This window comes from Lontra canadensis, unplaced genomic scaffold, assembly GCF_010015895.1.
Source record: "Lontra canadensis isolate GAN:19392208 unplaced genomic scaffold, GSC_riverotter_1.0 scaffold43, whole genome shotgun sequence".
Classification (NCBI taxonomy): Eukaryota; Metazoa; Chordata; class Mammalia; order Carnivora; family Mustelidae; genus Lontra; species Lontra canadensis.
Window position 1 is genome coordinate 9734978 of NW_022631037.1, and position 27605 is coordinate 9762582.

Consider the following 27605-nt stretch of genomic DNA (forward strand, 5'->3'; position numbering starts at 1 on the left):
TGAAATCATGACCTGAGTGGAAACCAAGAGTTAGTTGGATACTTAATCAACTGAGCCACTCAAGCTCTCCCTGTTTTTTCTTTTTTAAATTAGTAAATTCTTCAGTAAATTCCTCCCGCCTAGCTTTTTATTAGGAAAATGTTCAAACATACAAAAAAACTAAAAGTGCATTGATAATCTGTATATGCATCACCTAGATTCAGTAGTTGTGTTGTGTGTATACATACGTACATACACGTACACTCAACATTTATATACATACACATTTTTAAGTTGCTAAACCATGGCAAAGTAAATTGCAAATGTTATAACATTTCAACTTTTACTACTTAGAGTACTTATCTCTTAAAAAAACGAGAGCATTCCTGGATACAGGCTGGCTCAGTCAGTGTGGACTGTGTGACTCATAATCTCAGGGTCATGAGTTCAAGCTGCACATAGGGTGTAGAGCCTACTTTAAAAAAAAACAAAGAAAATAGTAAAAAATTAAATTTAATTAAAAAAAAAAGAGAGCATTCTACCATGTAACCACAAAATTATTTACATTGAGAACATTTTTTAGTGTTATTTAATATTCCATTTGAAATAATTCTTTTAAGATTTTTTTTTTTATTTGACACAGAGAGAACATGAGGGGGGAGGATCAAAGGGACATGCAGACTCCCTGCTGAGCAGGGAGGGCTATGCCAGACTCCATTCTGGGACTCCAGGATCACGACCTGAGCCAAAGGCAGTTGGTTAACTAACTGAGCCACCGAGGCACTCTGAATGAAGGGCACAGTATGTCGGTTATAAAGATAAGTGTTCATATTTTTTTAAGTTTTTTTTTTTTAAATTTCTTTTCAGTGTAACAGTATTCATTGTTTTTGCACCACACCCAGTGCTCCATGCAATATGTGTCCTCCCCAGTACCCACCACCTGGTTCCCCCAACCTCCCACCCCCTGCCCCTTCAAAACCCCCAGGTTGTTTTTCAGTGTCCATAGTCTCTCATGGTTCTCCTTTTTTAAAGGTTTTATTTATTTATTTGACACAGAGAGAAAGACAGCGAAAAAGGGAACACAAGCAGGGGGGAGTGGGTGAAGGAGAAGAAGGCTTCCCGCCAAGCAGGGAGCCCAATATAGGGCTCGATCCCAGGACCTTGGGATCATGCCCTGAGTAGAAGGCAGATGCTCAGTGACTGAGCCACCTGGGTGCCCTAGATACTTCTGTATAAGGAATTTAAATCTGAGATTATAAAACTGAAAATTGGTTAAGATTTTTTACTTAAAATTACAGCACAAAAATATGATGGATTGTTTTCTCTCCTTTGAAACTAAGATACAGAAATTGAGAAACTGATCTTTTTAAAGAGCTGGGAGGGGGCGCCTGGGTGGCTCAGTGAGTTAAGCCTCTGCCTTCAGCTCAGGTCATGATCTCAGGGTCCTGGGATCGAGCCCCACATCAGGCTCTCTGCTCAGCAGGGAGCCTGCTTCTCTGTCTCTCTCTGCCTGCCTCTGGCTACTTGTGATATCTCTCTCTCTCTCTGTCAAATAAATAAATAAAATCTTAAAAAAAAAAAAAGAGCTGGGAGAAAGCTCCCTTGATCTGGTTCTACTGTATCCTGGCTCCATAGGTAGCTAGAAAGATAAACAGACCCATAGATGATCAGAAAGAACAGATATTTATTGACCCAGGCACTGTTGTAGGCCCTGGGAATGTAACTACGAACAAAACAGACAAGGAAGGCAGCCTGTATTTATTTATTTGAGAGAGAGGAGAGAGAGCATGCACACGCCCGAGCATGAACGAGAGCATGCAGGGTGGGATGGAGAGGAAGAGGGAAAGAATTCCAAGCTGACTCTGTGCTGAGTGCAGAACCCGGCTGGGGCTCAGTATCATGACCCTAAGATCATGACGTGAGCTGAAAACAGGAGTCGGATACTTAGCCGACTCAGCCACCCAAGTGCCCTGCCATGCAGGAAATTAAAAAAGGTGATGTGATAAAGAGTAAAGAGGCAGGCACTTTAGATGAGTACACACCTTTATAAAAGGGTAAGCTGTCCATGCAGGAAATAATTCATCTCATAAGAGTACTTCCTTAGATCTGAAACCTTAAATGTATATAGTTAGAATTTTTCCTAATCGTTATTCTTGAAAATTCATAGAAGTAAAGGAGCTCTCATAAGTGCATTTTTTCTATTTCTTTCTTTCTTTTTTTTTTTTAATATTTTATTTATTTACTTGTGAGAGAAAGAGTGTGAGAGCATGAGAAGGGAGAGGGTCAGAGGGAGAAGCAGACTCCCCACTGAGCAGGGAACCCAGTGAGGGACTCCAGGATCATAACCTGAGCCAAAGGCGGTCGTCCACCCAACTGAGCCACCCAGGTGCCCTAAAGTCCAGTCAGTTAATATGCAGTGTTATATTCATTTTAGGTGTACAACATAGTGATTCAACACTTCCATACAATACCTAGTGCTCATCACGACAAGTGCACTCTCTAGTACCCCTCACCACTCCCCTCTCCACTCCCAGTCACCTCATTCTGGTAACCATCAGTTTGTTTCTTAGAGTTAAGAGTGTGAAGAAACATATTTTGGTTCTGTGACTTTGAACTCTCTTGATGTTCCCCTTTTTCTTTTCTTTTTTAAATTAATGTATTAGAGAGCAAGAGCAATTGCACATGTGCGCAAGGGGGGAGGGGTAGAGGGAGAGAGAGAGAAACTCAAGCAGACGCCCTGCTGAGTGCGGAGCCCTGCTCCAGGCTCAATCCCAGGACCCTGAGATCACGACCTGAGCTGAACTCTAGTTGGCTGCTGAACTGACTGAGGTACCCAGGTGCTCCTCTTTCCTTTCTTTCTCTTTCTTTTTCTCTGTCTCTCTCCCTTCCTTCCTTCCTTCTTTCCTTCCTCCTTCCTTTCCTCCCTCCCTTCCTTCTCTTTCGTTCTTTCTCTCTCTCTCTCTTTCTTTTTAAGCAGACTCTGTACCCAACTTGGGGCTTCAACTCATGAACCCAAGAAAAAGAACTGCATGCTCCACCAACTGAGCCAGCCTGGTCCCCCAGTTTTTCCCTCTTTCGGTCACTTTGGATTCCTCTTCCTTTGTTAGCTTTGGCATTCCTTGGAGTTCTTAGCTTTGGCATTCCTTGGAGTTCTTTCTGAGGTCCCCTCTAGTTCTCAACTTGCACGTTGCCTAACTGGTATTATTCATTCCCATGGGGTCAGTTACCATTTGTTGACCATTCCAAAATGTATATCTCATTCATTTCCTAGATGCTTATAGAGTGCCGACTGCGTACCTGGTATTGTGTCCACTGGGGACATAGTGGTGAGCAAAACACGAGTTTTTTCTTTCATGAAGCTGACAGCCTGTTAAGAACCTTAAGACCAGATCTCTCTTTGGAGTTTCAGATCCACATTACTCTTGTTTCTTGGACATGACTGTCTCCTGACATGTCCAAACCTGAATTTCTCTTGCTGCTTGCTGCTCCTCTGTTCCCTGTCTTTGTAAGGGATACTACTGTCTGCTGGCCAGATAGCTCACCACCATCCTTATAGGATTTTATTTATTTATTTATTCGTTTGTTTGTTTGTTTGAGAGAGATTGAACACGAGCTGGGTGAGGGGCAGAGGGAGAAATAGACTCCCCTATGAGCAAGGAGCCCTGTGCGGGCTTGATCCTGGGACTGTGGTATTGTGACCTGAGCCAAAGGCTGAGCGTTAACCAAGCTGAGCCACCTAGGTGCCCCAATTCTTCTCTCTTCTTTTTTTTTTTCTTCTCCTTTATCCCCATTGCTACTTTCGTTTTCAACTTTTAAATATTTTTCTTTATTCTTAAATGTCTGAAGTCCTAAGATACAAGACATTGTGACCTGGCTATTCCTTATCTTACCAGCCTCATCTTTTCCTTTTTGAGCCATATATTGAACACCTGGAGTTTATTTTTGTTTTGTAAATAGTATTCTTTCTCTCTAGGGCTCTTTTTTTTTTTTTTTTTTTAAGATTTATTTATTTATTTATTTAAGAGGGAGAGACGGAACACAAGCAGGGTGGGTGGGAGAGGGAGAAGCAGACTTCCCACCGAACGGGGAGCCTGATGTGGGGCTTGATGCCAGGACCCCGAGATCATGACCTGAGCTGAAGGCAGACGCTTATCAACTGAGCCACCCAGGTGCCCCAAAGATGCCTCTCTTTGCTTGGCACTCTGTTTCTCTTCTGTTGCCTGGGTAACAGTATTCATCTTTCAGGTTTCATTTCTGGAACGCCTTTTATGAACACCCAAGTGTGGATCGTGCCCATCTTATATTGTCCCACCACATACTCTTTCTTTCCCTACCATAGCACTTTCAGTGTTTTAGCAAACTAACCTATGGCTTTAACTCCCCCACTAAACTACTAGGAGGCTGTAGGTATTTAATAGACTTGTTAGTTGGTTGGAGGGATGGATGAAAATGCTAAAAGGTCAAATTGCTAAGCCTAACTATTTAAAGTTCTCTTTTGTGCATTCAAGTTATTTGTCCTTACCATTGGTGCCAAGTTATGCTAAAACTTCCAAAAAGTTCTTCAATAAGTCCTTTGACTTTTGTATAAAAAAAAAAAAAAGACTTCTGAGGATAGTTATTGCAGATGCTTTACCTACGTTGTCGTATACATAATAGATATTCTAGAACTACTTACACATTTAAAGATTTTATTTATTTGTTTGACAGACAGAAATCACAAGTAGGCAGAGAGGGGCAGGCAGAGAGAGGAAGGGAAGCAGGCTCCTCGCTGAGCAGAGAGCCCTATGCGGGGCTCGATCCCAGGACCCTGGGGTCATGACCTGGGCCAAAGGCAGAGGCTTTAACCCACTGAGCCACCCAGGCACCCCTAGAACTACTTATATATTTAAATTGAAATATTAAGATCATAGGCATTACTTCCTGGCATTTGCAAAGATTGGACTAGGTGATCCTTTTTCATTTTTCAGAATTTATTTTTTGTTTATTTCTTTTTTGTATTGTTTGTTTTGAGGGAGGAGCTAGGTGATTATTTTAAACTTAATGTGGCTTTTTTTTTTTTTTAAGATTTTATTTATTTATTTCACAGAGAGAGATCACAAGCAGGCAGAGAGGCAGGCAGAGAGAGAGACAGAGGAGGAAGCAGGTTCTCCGCTGAGCAGAGAGCCCGATGCGGGACTTGATCCCAAGACCCTGAGATCATGACCTGAGCCGAAGGCAGAGGCTTAACCCACTGAGCCACCCAGGCACCCCTTAATGTGGCTTTTTTTGTATTTTAATTAATTTTAGATTTGTTTGAGTTGCTGCTTGAGAAATAAGTTTGTCTGAATAAAAGTTCCACATAAATGAGGGCTAAGTGCCCAAACTTAATTTTATTTTATTATTATTATTTTTTAAAGATTTTATTTATTTATTTATTTATTTAACAGAGAGAGAGCGAGAGAGAGAGAGAGAGAGAGAGAGAGATCACAAGTAGGCAGAGACGGGGGCGGGGGAGGGGAGGGGGCGAGGGGGAAGCAAGCTCCCTGCTGAGCGGCGCTCGATCCCAGGACCCCGAGATCACAACCCCAGCCCAGCCGAAGGCAGAGGCCCAGCCCACTGAGCCACCCAGGTGCCCCTCCCAAACTTAATTTTAACTATTTGCTTAGAATCTTTTGATAGAAATTTCTTTTGTCCCCTAAGTTTTTATTTATTTATTTATTTATTTGAGAGAGAGAGAATGAATTAGCATGGGGAAGGACAGAGGGAGGAAGAAGCAGACTCCTGCTGAGCAGGGAGACTGATGTAGGGCTGGATCCTGGGACCCCAGAATCATGACTTGAGCCCAAAGCAGTCACTTAACCGACTGAACCACCCAGGTGCCCTAACCACATTTATTTTTGAAGAAAATTTCATTGTGAAGAAAGGGAAAATTTTATTTCTTGAGCATTGAAACATATATTGGTTAAAAGCATCTACTAGGTTATTATATAATTAAATTTTTAATTTCTATTATCAAATATTCAGTTTTGAATTTTCTTTCAGTTACTTATTGCCCTAGACTCATTTTTTGTTACTGCTACCTATTCAAAAACAAATACCTTTTAAAAAGTTAAACAGGTTGCACAGAAATGTGGCATCAAATAAACAGGCTTTTGTAAAACCTGAAGGGTAACTTTTTAAAAAGGCTATTGTTTGTCTATGGTTCTACTATGAAAATAGTCTGCTTGAACTTGTTTGATATGATTTGGGAAATGTTTAACAGAAATTACCCCCTTATTTGTGGCTCTGTTCAGCTTTTTAAAATTTATTCTTTCTTTAAAGAATACTTTTAAGCTGGGATAGGAATTCATCCAGTAATTTACTCAGTGTTAACTACCTCCCAAGCTAGCTGAGGGTCAGGGAGTGAGCAAAGATTTCTGAAGAGCTAAAATGAATGTCTCAAAACTTTGTGTAATAAAGTTCATGATCTTGGCCTACTAAATAAATATTTAAAGACAAAGCACTTAGTCATAGTATCTTCATTTTATTTTACTTAGTTTAGTTTAGTTTAGTTTTGAGAGAATGTATACGCCTGAGGAGCAGGGGAATAAGGAGAGAGAGCTGGGCATGGAGGTTGATCTCAGGACCCCGAGATCATGACGTGAGCTGAAACCAAGAGTTGAATGCTGGGGCACCAGGGTGGCTCCATTGCTTTGGTTAAGTGTGTCATGCACAGGTCATGATCTCAGGGTCCTGGGATCGAGCCCCACGTTGGACTCCCTGCTTGCAGGTACCCTGCTTCTGCCTCTCCTCCCTGCTTGTGCTCTCTCTCTCTCTAGCTCTCTCTTTCTTGCTATCTCTCTCTCTCTCTGTCAAATAAATAAAATCTTAAAAAATGTCAGATGCGTAACCAACTGAGCCACCTAGGCACCCCTATAATAATCCAATTTTATTTATTTATTTACTTACTTATTTACTTGTTATTTAAAAAAATATTTATTTATTTGACACACCACAGAAAGAGAGCACAAGCTAGAGGGGCGGCAGGGAGAGAGGGAGAAGCAGGCTCCCCCCTGAGCAGGGATCTCAATGCAGGACTCGTTCCCAGGATGCTGGAATCATGACCTGAGTTGAAGGCAGATGCTTAAATGACTAAGCCACCCAGGTTCCCCAGTATCCTTACTTTATTTTATTTTATTTTTTTGAAAGTAGGCTTTTTAAAAAAATATTTTATTTCTTTTTATTCGAGAGAAAGAGTGAGATTGAGCATGAGAGGGTAGAAAGTCAGAGGGAGAAGCAGACTCCCCATGGAGCTGGGAGTCCCGTGTGGGACTTGATTCTGGGACTCCGGGATCATGACCTGAGCTGAAGGCAGTCGCTTAACCAACTGAGCCGCCCAGGCACTCTTCTGCTTTGTTTTTGTTTGTTTGTTGGTTTTTTAAAAAGATTTTATTTATTTGACAAAGATCACAAGTAGGCAGGGAGGCAGGCAGGGGGTGGGGGAAGCAGGCTCCCCGCTAAGCAGAGAGCCCGATGCGGGGCTCGATCCCAGGACCCTGAGATCATGAGCTGAGCCGAAGGCAGAGGCTTTAACCCACTGAGCCACCCAGGTGCCCCTTCTGCTTTGTTTTTAAGATTCTGTTTATTTATTTGACAGAGAGAGCACAAGCAGGGTGAGTGGGAGAGGGAGAAGCGGGCTCCCCACTGAGCAGGGAGGTGATGTGCTTGATCCCAGGATCCTGAGTTCATGACCTGAAAGTACGCGCTTAACTGACTAAGCCACCCGGGTGCTCCTTTAGTATTCTTTTTTAAAGATTTTATTTATTTATCTGACAGAGATCACAAGTAGGCAGAGAGGCAGGCAGAGAGAGAGGAGGAAGCAGGCCCCCTGCTGAGCAGAGAGCCTGATATGGGGCTCGATCCCAGGACCCTGAGATCTGACCGAGCCAAAGGCAGAGGCTTTAACCCACTGAGCCATCCAGGTGCCCCTAGTATTCTCATTTATATTTTAAGATTTTATTTGTTTAATTTTAGAGAGAGAGAGAGTGAGGAACAAGCACAAGCAGAGGTTGTGGCACAAGCAGAGGGAGAGGGAGAAGCAGATTCCCTGCTGAGCCAGGAGCCCGAGGTGGGGCTCTATCCCAGCACCCTGGGATCATGACCTGAGCTGAAGGCAGAGGCTTTAACCCACTGAGCCACCCAGGCGCCCCATTAAGCATCCAACTCTTGACTTTGGCTCAGGTCATCACCTCAGGGGCCTTGCAATGGAGCCCCACATCAGTTTCCATGCTCTGAGGGGAGTCTTGCTTCTTTCCTTCCTCTCCCTTTGCCCCTCCCCTTGCTCGCACACTTGTGTGCACGTGCACACTCTCTCTCTCAAATAAATAATTTTTTTTTTTTTTCTAAAGAATAACCCGGGGTGCTTGGAAGGCTCCGTTGGTTAAGCATCTGCCTTGGGCTCAGGGCATGAACCCAGGGTCCTGAGATCAAATCCTGCATCAGGCTCTGTGTTTAGCAGGGAGTCTGCTTCTACCTCTCCTTCTGTCCCTCTCCCCTGCTCGTGGTGTCTCTCTCTCTCTCTCTCACACACACATAAATAAAATCTTTTTAAAAAATAAATAATTTCAAAATAAAAAAGAATAACTTTTTTTTTGAAGTTAAGCAAACAACTCCATTTACAAGAACTGAATGCCTAGAAGTAAACTTAACAAAAGAAATGTAAAACTTTTACTCTGACATAAACAAAACATTGTTGAAAGAGACTAAAAATACTAAATAAATGGAAAGCATCATGTTCATGGATCAGGAGACATACAAGGGGAGCCACCCAGGAACCCCTATGCTATGCATATTTAACCAAAATAAAAATTTTAAGGAAAAAAAAAATGTTGACAACTATAAAAAGTGAAATTTTCACAGGAAGAAAAAACCAAGTTAATTTAATTAAAATAAATGCAGTCTGTGAGGGGAATGAAAATGTTCAAGGTCAACAATATTAATACCATCAGCTGTGAGTATCACTAAGAAATGAAGCAGGCTTCATAACCATATTTTTAAGGAAAACTGAAGCACCAAAACATTTTAATCACATCTGTTTTAGTTCAAAATGTTTCGGGGCACCTGGGATGCTCAGTGGGTTAAAGCCTCTGCCTTCAGCTCAAGTCATGATCCCAGGATCCTGGGATCGAGCCCCGCATCGGGCTCTCTGCTCAGCGGGGAGCCTGCTTTCCCTTCTCTCTCTCTCTGCCTGCCTCTCTGCCTACTTGTGATCTCTGTCTGTCGAATAAATAAATAAAATCTTAAAAAAAAAAAAAAGTTGGATGCTTAACAACTGAGTCACCCAGGTGTCCCTAATTAATTATTCTTAAGATAAACTCTACCCCCAATTGGGGCTTGAAGTCATGGCCCTGAGATCAAGACAAGAGTAGTATGCTCTACTGACTAAGCAAAGCGGGCACCCCATAATTTCATTTTTTTTAAAGATTTTATTTATTTATTTGACGGAGCTCACAAATAGAGAGAGAGAGAGAGATCACAAGTAAGAGAGAGAAGGGGAAGCAGGCTACCTGCTGAGCAGAGATCCCGATGAGGGGCTAGATCCCAGGACCCTGGGACCATGATCTGAGCCAAAGGCAGAGGCTTAACCCACTGAGCCACCCAGGCACCCTCATAATTCCATTTTCTGATCGTTGCAAATGCTCAGAAATACACGTGATTTTTGTATATTGTTCTTGTATCCTGCTGGACTTATTATTCTAATAGGTTTTTTTGTGGTTCTTGAAGATTTTTTAGTATACATTATCACGTCATCTGCAAGTAGAGATAGTTTTACTTCTTTCTCTACAATCTGAGGGCCTTTTATTTTCTTGCCTAATTTACCCTAACTATAACCTTCTGGTACAATATGGAGTAGAACTGGCAGGAGTAAAATTTTTGTCTTGTTTCTGATCTTATGGGGAAAGCATTCAGTCTTTACCCATGGAATACGATGTAGTTGTGGGGTTTTGTAGATGCTTTTTGAAGGAGTTCCTTTCTATTCCTTCTTTGTAGAGTGTTTTCATTATGAGGAGATGCTGAATTTTGTCAAGTTCTTTTTTTGTAACTATTCAGATAAGCCAGTTCTGTTCAGATGTATTTTTAGGTCAGTGTGTGTGTGTGTGTGTGTGTGTGTGTGTGTGTGTAACATCTGGAAATAAGACACAAGTCTAATTTTATAACTAAAGTTTGAATAGTATAAAATTAATTCTTAAAAAAGGCATATGTGGGGGCACCTGGGTGGCTCAGTGGGTTAAGCCTCTGCCTTCGGCTCAGGTCATGGTCCCAGGGTCCTGGGATCGAGCCCCACATCCGGCTCTCTGCTCAGCAGGGAGCCTGCTCCCCCCCCCCACCGCCTGCCTCTCTGCCTACTTGTGATCTCTCTGTCAAATAAATTAAAAAAAAAAAAAAAAAGGCATATGTATGCTCCGAATAATTAAAACCATATGTGAAAAGTGAAAATAATAACCATATCCCCTCTTTGGTAGGGTGGTCAGGGAAGGCCACAGGACATAAAACATTTTAGTTATGAAATGAAGGATGAGGAGGAGACCATCAAAGGAGCGTGTTATAGACAAAGGAAATGAGGCTCTAAGGTAGGAAACAATTTAAAATTAGGAGTCAGCCAGCATAGAGGAAAGGGAGGGGTTGAGGTAGGAAAATCATGGAGGAGCTGCTCACTCAGGCCTTATGGGGTCTAAGGTAGAATTGAGAAGTCTACACTTGTGTTCTAGTAGGAAGCCATTGATGATGTTCAATCAAAGCAATAAAATGTATCTTTAATTCATACTAAAGTATTTGCAGTGATTGTTATGATGCTGAGGTTTGTTGGAGGAAGAGGAAGAATACAGACAAAACAGGCCATGTGCTGATAATTATTGAAATTAGGTGATGTTATGTAGAAGTTTATTATACTGTTCTCTTCTCCATTATGCATGTTTGAAAATTCCCAACAACGTTAAAAAACAAAACCCAGAAAACAACTGAAAAGATTATCCACTGTTTTTTTTTAAGGCTTTTATTTATTTATTTGAGAGAGACCGAGAGAGTTCGCGCACGCGCAGGCGGACATGAGTGGAGGGAGGGGCAGAGAGAAGGGAAGGGAGAATCAGACTCCCCAAGAGAAGCCCAGCAGTGAGGTCTAATCCCAGGATCCTGGTATCATAACCTGAACTGAAGTCAGATACTTAACTTACTGAGCCACCCGGGTGCCCATCACTGTTTTTTTCTTTGTAGATAATTTTTAGAGTTTCAATACTATATACTTTTCAGGATAATATTTTCTGATTTTTCTTAGTAATAGAAATATATTTTTATAATGGAGTCAAGTTTTGAAATAAACCACAGTGTCAAGCTTTAAGACCTATAAATTAAAGTCAGAAGTATAAAATATTGATCACCTACCTACAGAAGCACAAAATTGTGACACATAGGTAAAGCATTACTTGGCATGTCTGCTACACCTATTCAGGTTTTATCAGTGTGGTAATCAATTCCTGGTTGATAGCCTCTTTCCTAGGCCAATGAGTTTCGGTTTATTCTTGTTTTTTGAGGTAAGATAGTAGAAAATCAATGTTCTCTGTGTGCTGTGGTAGTCAGTCACAAGGACTAAAAGGAATATGAAATATACAGAGGTAAGAATAGTGTAGCTCATGTGGAATAAATGGTCATGTTCGATTCCATTTATACAATTACGGATGACAGTTTGGGCAGTGAGTAAAATTCTTTTTGTGTGTGTGAGTAAAATTTACATGTGTCATACTTATTTGGTTATTTTATCTAAAAGTTTTTTTTTAATTTACTTGCTTTTCCTGTTTGTTTCTGTTTTTTTTTAAGATTTTATTTATTTATTTGACAGATCACAAGTAGGCAGAGGGCAGGCGGGGGCGGGGGGGGCAGGCTTCCTGGGTGGCAGAGAGCCAGATGTGGGACTCGATCCCAGGATCCCGAGATCATGACTTGAGCCGAAGGCAGAGGCTTAACCCACTGAGCCATCCGGGTGCCCCATTACTTTTCCTGTTAATAAAACACATGCTGTTTGTGATAAACAAAACAGAACCAAAGCATTATAGAAATCCTTCTAGAATCCTGCCTATTAGAGAAACCTCACTTTTTTAAAGAAAAGATTTATTTATTTATTTTAGACATAGAGTCACCCTCTGAAGGAGGGAAGGGGGGGGGACCAGCTGAGGGAGAGAAAGAAACAGACATTCCCCTGAGTGGGAGCCCAACCCATGAGCTCAATCCCAGGACCCTGAGATCTTGACTTGAGCTGAAGTCAGATGCTTAACTGACTGAGCCACCCAGGCCCCTGGCCCTGTGTCTTGGCAACACTTGACACTCTCAGACTTTTTGGTTTTAGTTTTTAATCTGACATTTGTGAAACAGCCTTTTAATTTGCTTTTCTCAGCTCACACTGTGGTTAAGCTATTTCTTACATTTATTGATGATCTGCTTGCCTTTTCTGTGAATTGCCTGTTCAGTTTCCACTCATAACTGGCAGCAACCTGTGTCTGTTTGGATAAATCTAAATTATTCTTTACAGTGGCTTTATAGTATTCCCTTATATGATCACTATAACAGATCTTTTTTTTTTTAATTTTATTTATTTATTTGACAGAGATCACAAGTAGGCAGAGAGGCAGGCAGAGAGAGAAGAAGGGAAGCAGGCTCCCTGCTGAGCAGAGAGCCCGATGTGGGACTCGATTCCAGGACCCTGAGATCATGACCTGAGCCGAAGGCAGCGGCTTAACCCACTGAGCCACCCAGGCGCCCCCACTATAACAGATCTTTGGGGGAAAAGGACTGGGGAACCTTTACATAATTATTTTATTTTTAAGAATTTTTAATTCCAGTACAGTAAACATAAAAATATGGAATGCCTCACAAATTTCTGTTATCCTTGTGCAGGGGCCATGCTAGTCTCTGTGTGTTCTAATTTTAGTATATGTGCTGCTGAAGCTAACATGGAATCTGTACTTTAATTAGACCTAAGAGATGTATCATCCAAATGCAACATAGGGACTTTGTTTGCATCCTGGCTATGAACATTTAGGAGACAGCCAGCGAAATCTGAATGGTGACTGGAGAGTCTGTATTATTTCATTAAGAATTGGGAAATGGTGCTCTTCTAATTTAGTTATTCCTTCAGCTTTTTTTTACCTAATTTTCTTATAAAAGAGAACTTCTCCCTCATCAACCGTTTGATTACCCTAAGGTATAGTTTGTACAGGAAAGATAGGATAAGTGCTATATTCTTCAGCTCATACTTTTATAATTTCTATGAGCTCTTCCTTCTTGTTCTTCCCCTACCCCAACCTTTTTCTAAAAATAGCATACTGTTCTGGTTTCATGGATGTAATGACTTTTCTTTGGTCTTTGAGTATATTAATTATAGTTTTCATTTGTTCCTGTTTTGTCTGTTTTCTCAGTCCCATTTTTTTTCTGGTAGTTTTGGTCTTTCTCTTTCAGGTTGGAGCTTCAAGTGCCTGATAACCCTTAATTATCCCTTCATGTTTTAAGCATGAGGCACCAAAAAAAGGAGGGCCAGAAGCTTTGTGTGCCTGGAAGCCATTCATTGCCAATTGGGAACCCAGATTTCAGTATCCCATGGTCTTTTTGCTCAGAGGCATTTGAGTTTTGCCAAGGAAAGATAATGTCATGGGGAGTGGAGTGGTAGATAAGCCTAGTCATTATGAGAATCTGGGTGAGGGCCAGAACAGAAAGGGGGCTATCATTGTTGCTGCTTGGTATATAGATTTTCACTTAGTTCATTTCTTTTCATTCGGCACTTACTTGTTAGTGGTATTCCCTTGTCTAGAATCTCTCTTACTGAGGGGTACCTGGGTGGGTGACTCAGTCGTTAAATGCCTGCCTTCCACTCAGGTCGTGATCTCAGGGCCTTGGAATTGAGGCCCTAGTGGGGGAGGGTCCCTGCTCAGTGGGATGTCTCCTCCTCTCTTTGCCCCTCCCCTCTGCACTTGGGCTCACATGCTGGCTCTCTCTCTCAAATGAATGAATTAGATCTTTAAAAAAGTAGAATCTCTTACTGAGTTTATTCAGAAAACATATTTCCTGTCTTCTGTGTGGGTAGGCAGGAGGGCCACCGGGCTGCTCTGGGATGGCACTGGGGATGTATTAGGGATGTTAACAACTTTTACTAGTGCAACCAACTGGGCCACCTGTATGCCCCGTGTTTTTTTGTTTTTTTGTTTGTTTGTTTTTAAGTAAGCTCTGTGCCCAGAATGGGGCTTGAACTCATGACCCCCCCGGAGATCAAGAGCTCCATGCTCTACTGACTGAGACTGAGCCAGCCAAGCACTCTTAGTTGGTTGTCTTAATCAGGATCAAATACGATGGTTCACAAATTTACGTTGGTTAATGTTTCTTAAGTTTCTCTTGATCTCTAACAGCTCTCCATTTTCTCCCTCCTGCTCTTGGGTTTTGAAGAAACTGGACCATTTTTATTTGAAAATTTTCCAAATTTTGGATTGGAGGGGGAAATCATATCCTTTGGGTATTGTTTAATATAGTCTATCTTCTTGGGTTTCTGGCTGGCTCAGTTGGAAGAGCATGCGACTTTTGATCTTGGGATCATGATTTTGAGCCCCACCATGGGTGTAGCGATAACTTAAATAATTAAAAACTTAAAAAAAAAAAACTTTAAAGGAGTGCCTGGGTGGCTCAGTGGGTTAAGCCTCTGCCTTTGGCTCAGGTCATGGTCTCAGGGTCCTGGGATCCAGCCCCTCATTGGGCTACCTGCTCTGCGGGGAGCCTGCTTCCCGCTCTCTCTCTGCCTGCCTCTCTGTCTACTTGTGATCTCTCTCTGTCAAATAAATGAATAGAATCTTTAAAAAAAAAAAAGAGTTAGCTTTATTAAAAAAAAAAACTTTAAAAAATATATGGTTTCTCATTTCTTAAAAATATTACATTGAGGGCAACTGAGTGGCTCAGTCATTTAAGGGTCTGCTTTTGGCTCAGGACATAATCCCAGGATCCTGGGATCAAGTCCCACATCGGGTTCCCTGCTCCTGCAGGAAGCCTGCTTCTCCCTCTCCCTCTCCCACTCCCCCTGCTTGTGTTCCCTCTCTCGGGCTCTCTCTCTGTCAAATAAGTAAATAAAATCTTAAAAAAAAAAAAAGATACTACATTGAAAAAAAATACATTTAATGGAACTGATTATTATCAAATTCCATTTGATAGTATTATCAAATGGAATTTGATACTAATTACTTAATATAATGCAATATTTTCCTTCCCCCACTCTGCAGAGTAAATGTGGGGATACTTAGCATTAGTAAGTCATCAGCCTTTTATTTGGTGGTATTATTTTTTAGACAACTACTGTACTCAAAGTTACTAATAAAGGGCTTTTCTTTTTTTGGCTCTTGCATCTTTACTCCCAATTAGGAACAGTCTTTAGGGACTTTTTTTTTTTTTTTTTTTTAAACTTCGGGCGCTTGCCTTTTCAAAGTATTCATTTGTTTTTCTCCACAACAGTGGGGCAAAACAGCCCCTATAAGCCATCTGGACTTGAAACCATTTTGCTTCGTCACAAAGCTTATTCTTTTTAGATCCTGACATAAGTCTGTATTGTTTACTGATTTTTTTTTTTTAACAGTGTCTAGTTGCTCCCAGGAGAGTACTGTTTGAAGTTATGTCAATGTTGTTGTTGGCTGATTAGTGAGTGAGAGGGGAAGGGAGCATTTAGTGAAGAGAGGTTTATCTTTTATCATACATGCTAAAAAAGCCCATGCATGGGCTCTAATCCTCCCCACCCAACACTTTAAAAAAAAAGATGGGCAAGAGAGAAGATGTAAAGACAAAGACACCCAGGGTTGGGGGTGGGGTGTGTGTGCTCTACAGCAACATTCCTGAGACATTTGACCAACTGCTGCTCTGCAGGAGGGGAGTAACCAGAATTTTCCAGGGGTTGAGTACTTTTGGAATTTGGAAAACTGCTGTTCTCCTGCCTTGATTTTTGTTGTTGTTGTTGTTGTTTCAAGTTTTTGTGTAAAGATTTTACTTATTTATTTGACACAGAGAGTACAAGCCGAGAGAGCAAGGGGGAGAGGGAGGAAGGAGCCTACTCCCTGCTGAGCATGGAGCTATCTGGAACTTGATGAGGGGCTCTGAGGGGCTCCATCCCAGGATCTCCAGGATCGTGACCTGAGCCGCTGACAGATGCTTGACCGACCGAGCCACCCATAAATATTTTATTTAATATTTTATTTATTTGAGAGAGAGCACGAGAGGTGGAGAGGGTGAGAGGAAGAAGCTGACTCCCAGTTGAGCGGGGAGCTGGCGGATGCAGGGCTCAATCCCTGGACTCTGGGATCATGACCTGAGCTGAAGGCAGAGGCTTAGCTGATTAAGCCACCTAGGCACCCCTCGCCATTATTTTAATATGTGCCTCCAAATCTTTTGTTTGTTTATTCCTCCAGTTTTTAAATTTATGATCATGCTACATGTAATGTTTTATATTAAAGCCCATAAGGAATGTATGAAAAAATAACACTTTTCATCATTCTTCAAAGACTTTGATCCGCATTGCTAACCTGCAGTTGGATTGTACTAGTTACACTCCAAATAAGGAGATAATTTATTTAGGAATAAATATCGTGTATGTGTACTTGCATACCTCACAGGTAGCTCCCTCTGATATTAAAAATCAATTCTAGGGTGCCTGGGTGGCTCAGTGGGTTAAGCCTCTGCCTTTGGCTCAGATCATGGTCCCAGGGTCCTGGATCGAGTCCTGCATCAGGCTCTCAGCCTGCTCCTCCCCACCCCCGCCCGCCTGCCTCTCTGCCTACTTGTGATCCCTCTCTCTCTGTCAAATAAATAAATAAAATCTTTTTAAAAAATAAATTCTATTATATTACCCCTAGCTACCTCCTTTTTTAAAAGTTTTTATGTACATTCTAGTTAGTTAATATACAGTGTTAGTTTCAGGTGTACAGTACAGTGATTCAACACTTGCATACATCACCCAGTGCTCATCACAAGGGTGCTCCTTAATCCCCATCACCTACTTCACTCATCCCCCTGATGTGATTTGAAGTGGGATTTGGGAGCCAGCGGCCAAGAAAGAATTCTTGAAACATTTTTGGTGGAGAAAGGTGGTTTTATTATAGTATGGGGATAGGACCCAGGGGCAGAAAGAGCTGCACTGGGATTGTGAAAAGCAGTTGATTATATACTTAGGAGTTGGGGGAGGTGAAGACAAAGGAAGTTTCCAAAAGGATTTTCATATGTCAAAGAAGACTTACAGGATCCTGGAGGCCTAGCTAGCTATTGTCCAACTAAGGTTGCTTTTACCTCTAGCAAGGCATTAACATGTAAGATTGGGGCTTCCTGAAGGAATGCCATACTTTGTGTGCTTCAGGTATTTGTCAAAGGGCTATAGGTTGTAAGAAAAGTTAAATTTTTTTTTTAAGATTTTATTTATTTACTTGAGAGAGGGAGCGAGCGAAAGCGCACAAGTGGGGTGAGGGGTGGAGGGAGAAACAGACTCCCCGTGAAGCAGGGAGCCCAGTGTGGGGCTCAGTCCTGGGACTCCGGGATCATGACCTGAGCCGAAGGCAGCTGCTTAACCAACTGAGCCACCCAGGCACCCCAGAAAATTTAATTTTATCTGTATTTATTTTGCCTTTGTTCTCCGCATCACCCCCAACCACCTCCCTTCTGGTAACCATCAGAGGCTTAACTGACAGCCACCCAGGTGTCCTTCTCTCTCACTTTTCTCTACTCTTGCCATTCTGGTTGTCCTTGGTTTCTTTCAGTCTGTCTTTGCTTGATTAACTTTCACTTATTTTTCAGGTCTCAGCTTAAATGTCTCAGGAATGTCTTCTCAAGGTTCTCATATCATTAGTTCCCTATTTTACACTTTTCTTTTTTTCTCTGTTTTTAAAGTAATCTCTGTGCCTAGCGTGGGGCTTGAACTCATGACCCCAGAATCAAGAATTGCATGCCCTATTGACTGAGCCAGCCAGGTCCCCCCATATTTTACACTTTTCTGATAGCTTATACTCTCTCTCTCTTTCTTTCTTTCTTTCAAGATTTTATTTATTGTCAGAGAGAGACAGAGAGAGAGAGTGAACACAAAGCAGGGGGAGTAGCAGGCAGAGGGAGAAAGAAGCAGGCTCTCCACTGAGCAGGGAGCCCTGTGCAGGACTTGATCCTAGGACTCTGAGCTGACCTGAAGGCATGACCTGATCTCATGACCTGAGCTCATGACCTGAGCTGAAGGCGGTTGCTTAATCAAGTGAGCCACCCAGGCATCCCTCTTGTACTATTTCCTGTGTCACACATGATTATTGTGTGTGAACTTGAGCTATGTTATTTAAAAAAATTTTTTTTTAATTTGTTTATTTGAGAGAGAGAGCATGCACGTGTGAGAAAGCAAGATTGGGAGGAGGAGCAGAGGGGTACAGGACAAGGAGAGGAGAAGAAGACTTTCATGCTGGTCAGAGAGCCTAATCCAGAGTTTGTGAGATCATGACCTGTGCTGAAACCAGGAGTCGGATGCTTAACTGAATGAGCAATCCAGGTGCCCCAAACTATGTGACTTTTTTTTTTTTTTAAGATTTTATTTATTTATTTGCCAGAGAGAGAGAGAGAGAGTAAGCACAGGCAGGCAGAATCAGACTCGATCCCAGGATGCTGGGATCATGACCTGAGCTGAAGGCAGCCGCTTAACCAACTGAGCCACCCAGACATCCCACTATGTGATTTTTTAAAAGTCTCATTTCATATTTAGATTTTGAGATGTTAAGTCCTTATTGTAGAAGTCTTGAAAGAATTATGTCATATACAACCCAAGACTGAATTGTAAACCAAGGTTGTACTGTTACATCCCATATTGGTGTCACTTGGTTAGTAACAGAAACATCAGCCATCTTCTATCAGCATCAACCTCAAATTAAGTGACTATTGAATTATGTGAGATCTTTAAAAATACATCTTTTGTTAGGCACCTATGTTTAATGCCTGTTTTCTTTTGCTTAATTTCAAGCAATGAAACATAGGGACACAAGGGCTGTCTTGTAACCTTCCCAGCATCTTAGAATACTTAGAACAATAAGAACTTAAGTTGTGTGTTGAGAGGATGGATAGATGGATGGATGGACGAATGGAATCTTATTTGCCCACTCAGTCCATTTGTGAATCAGAGGAGAGATTCTCCACTTATTCTTTAGCTCTTGGTTTATTCTTTACATGGGTTACTCGAATTTCAACCCTAAATTGTATTTTGCTGGACATGCCATGGTCTTTATGCCTGTCTTTGCATGTGCTGTTATTTCTGCCTGGAATGTCTTTACCCCACTTCATCAGGTAAACTGTTTCATAGTCAGCTGAAATTCAGGCCTTGTTCTCTCTCTCCTTTTCTTTAATTAATGTACACTCTACACTCAACCTGGACTTGAACTGACCACTCCATCAAGAGTCCCCCATCAAGAGTTACATTCTTTATTGACTGAGCCACCTAGGTGGCCCTGGGCTGTTCTCTCTTTCTCTTTTAATAGTTTAATATATTATTTTTTGTAAGTAGGCTCCAAGCCCAGCATGGAGCCCAATGTGGGGTTTGAACTCACCATCCTGAGATCAAGCCTGGGCTGAGATCAAGAGTCGATCACTCAACCAGCCGAACCCCCAGGAGTCGCTAGTTTATTGTATTTTAGTAGCAAACTTAAAAGAACAGCACATAAGACAGACAACATTAAAAACAGGTACATACATATAGGACAACTCGGAAAAGTATAGTGATTGGAATCTACTGTGTGATAAAATGCTACGAACACTGTTTAGTTGCTGTCAATAAGAAATTTACTTGTTTTAAAAATACCCAAATGCTGGCATTGTCCAGAAAAATTTGATAGGTTAATTTATAATTGTTACAAAGTTGAACTGCTGAAATGTGTTCACTAAACAATTTGACTTTTGGCTTTTCTTTTCAAAAGTAGATTTAGGAGGCACCTGAGTGGTTCAGTTGATTAAGTATCTGCCTTTGGCTCAGGTCATGATCCCAGGGTCCTGGGATCAAGCCCTGTGTCTGGCTTCCTGCTCTGCTCGTCCCCCTGCTTTTTGTCTCTGTCCCCCTGCTTTTTGTCTCTGTCTCTCTCTCGTCCCCCTGCTTTTTGTCTGTCTCTCGTCCCCCTGCTTTTTGTCTCTGTCTCTCTCTCAAATAAATAAATAAAATCTTAAAGAAAAAAATAAAAGCAGGTTTAGTCACTTACTTCTCTATGTTCCTATTGCTCCTTATACTTGCTTCCATTATAGTACTTGTCGTGTTATATTGTTAACTGTTTACTCCTTTTTCCTGATGGCTGTCATGAAGTAACTGCTTGGATTTGTTGGGTAGGTAAAGAGTTTTAGTTTTATATTTAGTATGTTATTTAAGAGTAAATAATATTACTTAATAGTTGTAATGAATATCTTTTTACTGCCAACTCCTTATTCTGTACTCCTAACATCTGGAGAATAGTCATTGAAAATAGGTGTGTGGATTTATTTAATTGTGACTTTTTTCTTTATTTTTTAAAAAGATTTATTTATTATTTGAGAGAGAGAATGACCAGAGAGATAGGGCCACAGAGAAACAGGCTCCCTGCTGAGTGCAGAGCCCATTGAGGGGCTTGATTCCAGGACCCTGGGGTCATGACCCGAGCCAAAGGCAGACACTTAACAACTGAGCCACCCAGAGGCCCTTTTTTTCTTTGATTAAAAAGTGACCGAATGGGGCGCCTGGGTGGCTCAGTGGATTAAAGCCTCTGCCTTAGGCTCAGGTCATGATCCCAGGATCCTGGGATCGAGCCCCGCATCGGGCTCTCTGCCCAGCGGGGAGCCTGCTTCCTCTTCTCTCTCTGCCTGCCTCTCTGCCTCCTTGTGATTTCTGTCTGTCAAATAAATAAATAAATCTTAAAAAAAAAAAAAAAGTGACAGAATGGTTGGGGTGCCTGGGTGGCTCAGTGGGTTAAAGCCTCTGTCTTTGGCTCAGGTCATACATGATCCCAGGGTCCTGGGATAGAGTCCCGCAACGGGCTCTCTGCTCAGTAGGGAGCCTGCTTCCTCATCTCTCTCTGCTTGCCTCTCTGCCTACTTGTGATCTCCGTCTGTCAAATAAATAAATAAAATCTTAAAAAAAAAAAAAGCGACAGAATGGGATATGTTCCTATTTTTATGTTATCTCAATTAGTGTGTGTGTTAGGTTGAAATTGCTGGAGTAGAAAGTAGACATGTTTCTTTCTTTTTTTTTTTTAAGATTTATTTAGTTATTTTAGAGAGTGAGAGTGTGTATGAGCAAGTGGGATGGGGGAGGGGTAGAAGGAGAGAGAGAGAATCTCAAGCAGACTCCCTGCTGATTGTGGAGCCCAGGACCCTGAGCTGATAAATCAGGAGTTGGACCCTTAACTGACCGAGCCACCCAGGTGCCCCAAGAAGACTTTGAAACCAGAGCCAGTCATGTTTGTAATATACAAAACTAGTAATAAGGTTCAGCAGTACTCACATGTGCTACTGACCCACCAAGGATCTCTGAGCAGGAAAGAGAAATGGAAAGCATCTAAAAAGAATAACCCATCACAGTTGCCAAACTATGGAAAGAACCAAGATGCCCTTCAACAGACAAATGGAATAAGATGTGGTCCATACGCACTATGGAGTATTATGCCTCCATCAGAAAGGATGAATACCCAACTTTTGTATCAACGTGGATGGGACTGGAGGAGATTATGCTGAGTGAAATAAGTCAAGCAGAGAGAGTCATTTATCATATGGTTTCACTTATTTGTGGAGCATAAGGAATAGCACTGAGGACATGGGGAGATGGAAAGGAGAAGGGAGTTGGGGGAAATTGGAGGGAAAGATGAACTATGAGAGACGTGGACTCTGAAAAACAACCTGAGGGTTTTGGAGGGGTGGGGGGTGGGGGCTTGAGTGAGCCTGGTGGTGGGTATTATGGAGGGCACACATTGCATGGAGCACTGGGTGTGGTGCATAAACAATGAATTCTGGAATACTGAAAAGAAATTTAAAAAATAAATAAAAATTTAAAAAAATAAAAAGAATAACCCATGTCACCTGTTCCCTAATTATTTTGTCTGTAGTGTGAGAGGGTTGGGTATAGAAAAAAGAAACAGTTCTCCTAACCTCCGTCGTACTCTATCCCCAACCCCCACCCAGAAAAAACAACTTTTCTATGAGGACCAGGAATTTAAACCTTTTTCTGCCAAGCCCTCTTTTGGCATCTACTTGAATTTCATGCCACCTTTTTTATTTCTATTCCAATTCTCTTTTTCTTAAACTCTTGTGTTTCCTACATTTACATTATTGTTACTTGCCATAGAGCAAGGACATTTTCTGAAATTTTTCATATTTATCAGTGTTGTATTTCCTGAGCTACTGTGTCCTATAGCAACTTCTATTCTAAAGGTTATGTATGTTTACCAGGGATATTTCACAAAACAATGGCACAAAACTAGCTTATTTGACAGATGTTTTTTGGGGGTAACAAATTTAGAAAATTTCAGTCATTTTATACTCTTTATTGATTACTCTTAAGGCTCTTAAGATGTGTTTATCCTACTAGCTTTCAGTGCCCTTTTATGATCTGTTAACATGCCTTAGCAGAACTGAGGAGTATTTACTTTTGTTGTGTAATAGTCATTAGCATTTTAAACGGGTGGCAGCTGTACATTTCCAAACCAAGATGTAATACACATTTAAAATTGGGATTTTTGGAACAGAGAGAATTTTAAAAGATTATTTTAAAAGAAATCAACATTTACTATTTTTATAAATGGGAGAAAACCATTCTTGATTTCTTGTAGACCTTGAAGATGCAGTGAATTTGAATGCATAGTTTTGTGTTTCATATATTTATCTTCCTTAGGAAAGGATCTATTTTCATGAAAGATTCTCAAAGGAGTTCATGATTCCAAAAGTTTAATTTAAGATCCACTGTTCAGAATAAGAAAGGAAAACATAAACCATTATGAGAGATGGCAGTTTGTTTTGGAGTTTCTACGTTTATCTGTTTTAATTTGAAGGAAAGGCCTGGCATTATGTATTTGCTTTGGAATATTTTCATTATTGCCAGTCCCTTCCTGTGAAGGGAGACTGCAGAAACAAGAGATTTCCATTTGCAGATAATAGCTCTGCCAGTCCAAGAATGGTCACGTCATTTGGGGGTGGGGGCTCTTTTGCCATATTTACTTAAGGTTTAGGGTGATAGAGATATAAAGGCTCCATAGTCATTATAAAATGTGAACAGTTCTGAAGCATGAATCCTCTAGGTAGATCTATGTGCTGCTTGCCTATGAAGTAAGCAGATAGTTGTATAGTGACTGCTAAACTTATGGATTATTCATGCCCTTCTGTAGCCAAACTGGGTCGCTTAGAAACAAAGCAGACACAAAGCTGTGTGCTCATGATGAGGTTTCTTCTGTCAGGAGTTTGGAATAGGCAGAATGGTGGTAAAGTTTTTTTGCAGCTTTATTGAGAAATAATTGTTACATAACATTGTGTAAGTTTAAAGTGTACAACATAATGATTTGATATATGTACATATTGTGAAGTGATTACCACAATAAGGTCAGCTAACATCATGTCACATAATAAGTTTTTATTTTTGTGGTGGGAACTTTAAAAACTATTATAGAATAGTGGTATTATCTGTAGTCACCATGCTGTACTTTATATCCCCAGAGCTTACTCATAACCAAAGTTTGTGTCATTTGGCCATTTTTACCATTTTCCTTTACCCCCAGCCCCTGCCACTGGCAACCACCATTATGTTGGTGGTAAAGTTTTTGTTAGAAATTTAGTAGCACATCATTATAAGTATTAGTTGGTAAACATTTGCTATATGTTGTGTTTTTTAAAAAAGATTTTATTTATTTATTTGACAGACAGAGATCACAACTAGGCAGAGAGGCAGGCAGAGAGGGGAAGGAGGCTCCCCGGTGAGCAGAGACCCGGATCAGGGGCTTGATCCCAGGACTCTGGGATCATGACCCAAGCCAAAGGCAGTGGCTTAACCCACCGAGCCACCCAGGCACCCCAAAATAATAAAATCTTTAATAAATAAATAAATAAATAAATAAAATAACATTTTATCCATAGCACAAAAGAAACCTAAAATTTCCGGTTACTTAACCCAGATATAGCAGTTCAGTTAGCCAAGGGAGCATCATTTTCAAAGCAGGCCAAAAAATAATTACGTTTTCTTATTAATTCTTAGACATTTTTTTATATTCCCTGGCAAAATGTTGAAGTAATTTACTCAGAGTTCATCACCAACATCCTATTACATAGCTGCTGCTTTTCTTTTGTCTGTCTGTCTTCCTTTTTTTTTTTTTTTTTTTAAGACTTTATTTATTTATTTGATGGAGAGAGAGCGACATCAGGAACACAAGCAGGGGAGTGGTAGAGGGAAAAGCAGGCTTCCCACTGAGCGGGAAGCCAGATGCAGGCTCAGGCCCAGGACCCAGGGATCATAACCCGAGCCGAAGGCAGACACTTAACAATTGAGCCACCCAGGCACCCCTAGCTGCTGCTTTTCCGTTCAACATAACTTTTATTTTATTTTTTTAAAGATTTATTTATTTTAGAGAAGAGAGTATGAGAGTGCAGCGGGGAGGGGCAGAGAGTCCCAAGCAGACTCTGCACTGAGCTTGGAGTCCCATGCTGGGCTAGATCTCATGACCTTGAGATCACAACCTGAGCCAAAACCAAGAGTTGGCTGTTCAGCTGACTATGCCACTGCAGCATAACTTTTATATTTGCTGCTTGCATTCAGTTTCTAGCTAGTAAAACACCTTTGGAAGGCAGGGATAGTGTGATGATATTCACAGTCCTGTTTCATGTGCCTGGTGCATAGTAAATAATAGACATTTTTTGGATGAATGAATGAATGAATGATTTGTCAGGTTTGCTTGCTTAAAAAATTTTTTTTAAAGATTCTATTTATTTATTTGATAGAGAGAGACACAGCCAGAGAGGGAACACAAGCAGGGGGAGTGGCAGAGGGAGAAGCAGGCTTCCTGCTGAGCAGGGAGCTGGATATGGGGCTCAGTCCTAGGATCCTGGGTTCATGACCAGAGCCAAAGGCAGACACTCAACGAATGAGCCTCCCAGGCGCCCCTTAAACAATATTTTTTAAAAGATTTTACTATTTGAGAGAGAGAGCATGTGAGCAGGGAGGAGGGGCAGAGGGAGAGGAAGAAACAGGCTCACCAACTGAGCCACCCAGGGCACAGTGCCCCCCCTCGCCCCATTTTTTTGGCTTTTTTTTTTTTTTAAATTTTACTAGGCTCTTTCCCCAAATTGGGGTGTGAACTCCTGACCCTGAGATCAAGAGTCATATGCTCTACTGACTGACCCATTCAGTCGCCCCAGTTTGCCTCTTTTCTTATATTTACTATAACCGTTACTCCTACTTACAGTTATCTTTAGATTAGTATTCTGGAATAGTAAACAGTGGCTGTTTGATGCTTCCCAGAAGCCTCACAAATATAGAATGTTTTCATAGAAAAGTATAGGGCATGGGTGCTAAATGTGGAGTTTGTGGAAGAACTTAAGGGATCTCTGAATCCCTGAGGAAAATACGCAGAATTTGGGTTGGGTGAGGGCATTTTTTTCTGGGGAAACACGATACATCAAATTAGCAGATGGTCCTGTGGACCCCTGAATGATTAAGAACCAATGTTTCAGAGGTTGTAGGTTTTAATCTTACAGAGATAAGGAGGACATTATCTAATAATAAAAGGAAACCAAATGGCTCTTAAGAAAAGTAGATGATTGTATTAGGATGCTTTCAGTCACTTGTGATAGAAACCATCTCAAGCTTATATAAAATAGGAATATATCGATTTATGTAAAAAAAAAATAAAAACAACTCCAAAATGCTGGTTGTAAAAACAACTGAGTCTAGGACTCAAATAGTACCTTTAATTAGGATTTTCAGGGCGCCTGGGTGGCTCAGTGGGTTGAGCCTCTGCCTTTGGCTCTGGTCATGATCTCAGGGTCCTGGGATCGAGGCCTGCATTGGGCTCTCTGCTCGGCGGGGAGCCTGCTTCCCTCTTTCTCTGCCTGCCTCTCTGCCTACTTGTGATCTCTGTCAAAAAAAAAAAAAAATCTTAATTAGGATTTTCTTCTTCCTTTCTCTTTGTTTTCCTTTATATTGGCTTTATTTATCAGGCGTGTTCATTCCATATGTTGGAAAAAAGATGTCCATCTGCAGCTTAAGCCTGCTAAATTCTTAGAGTGTGTGTAACTGACCACAGTAAATAAATGATCCAGGTAAGAACGGGAGGAACAAGTTTGACATGTGGAGGTTAAGATGCTTATTCAATACTCATATCAACAAAGTTGTTTAGTAGGCAATTGGACATACAGATCTGGAATTCAGGTCTAGGCTAGAGGCTGGACTAGAAATTTGGAGGTTGTCAGCATATAGTTACTATTTAAAGCTGTGAAACTGGACGAGATCACCAGAAAATAAGAGTAAATAATGAAGAGAAAAAGTTGTCCAAGGACTGAGCTTGTGAATGTTAAGAAATTGGGGAGAAGAGGAAGAAGCAACAAAGAAGACCGAGAAGCAGCCAATAATGTAGAAGGAAAACAAAGTCCTGGAAGCCAGATTTAAAAAAAATCATTTTGGGGCGCCTGGGTGGCTCAGTGGGTTAAAGCCTCTGCCTTCGCTCAGGTCATGATCCCAGAGTCCTAGGGATTGAGCCCCGCATGGGGCTCTCTGCTCAGCAGGGAGCCTGCTTCCCTCTCTCTCTATCTCTCTCTCTCTGCCTGCCTCTCTGCCTACTTGTGATCTCTGTCAAATAAATATAAATCTTTAAAAAAAAAAATCATTTTAAGGAGTGAGTGATCAGATGTCAGATGATGCTGATAGAACAGTTAAGGAGAGGACTGAGACTTAATGATCATATTTAATAATAATCATCTTTTTAAAAAAATTTTTATTTATTATTTATTTGACAAAGATCACAAGTAGGCAGAGAGGCAGGCAGAGAGAGAGAGAGAGGAAGGGAAGCAGGCTCGCCGCTGAGCAGAGAGCCCAATGTGGGGCTCGAGCCCAGGACCCTGGAACCATGACCTGAGCAGAAGGCAGAGGCTTTAACCCACTGAGCCACCCAGGTGCCCCTAATAATAATCATCTTGACAGGGGCGCCTGAGTGGCTCAGTGGGTTAAAGCCTCTGCCTTTGACCCTGATCCCAGGGTTCTGGAATTGAGGCCTGCATCAGGCTCTCTGCTCAGCGGGGAGCCTGCTTCCCTTCCTCTCTCTGCCTGCCTCTGCTGCTTGTGATCTCTGTCTGTCAAATAAATAAAAATCTTTAAAAAGAAATAATCATCTTGACAAGAACAGTTTTAATAAATTAAATTTGGTGGAGTTCTTTCTAGTAACTGCTCTTTTTCTTAGAAATTTAAATTCAGGGGCGCCTGGGTGGCTCATTGGGTTAAAGCCTCTGCCTTCGGCTCAGGTCATGATCCCAGGGTCCTGGGATCGAGCCCCACATGGGGCTCTCTGCTCCGCAGGGAGCCTGCTTCCTCTTCTCTCTCTCTCTGCCTGCTTCTCTGCCTACTTGTGATCTCTGTCAAATAAATAAATAAATCTTTAAAA

At 41.4% G+C, this 27605-nt stretch overlaps 1 protein-coding gene and 1 pseudogene across 4 annotated transcripts in view; one reads left to right on the forward strand and one right to left on the reverse strand.

Annotated features, from left to right (window-relative positions):
• Positions 1 to 27605, forward strand: part of SPAG9 (sperm associated antigen 9) — a 138343-nt gene that overhangs the window by 6776 nt on the left and 103962 nt on the right. The gene's annotated exons all lie outside the window — the stretch shown is intronic.
• Positions 12840 to 12940, reverse strand: LOC116876126 (annotated as a pseudogene).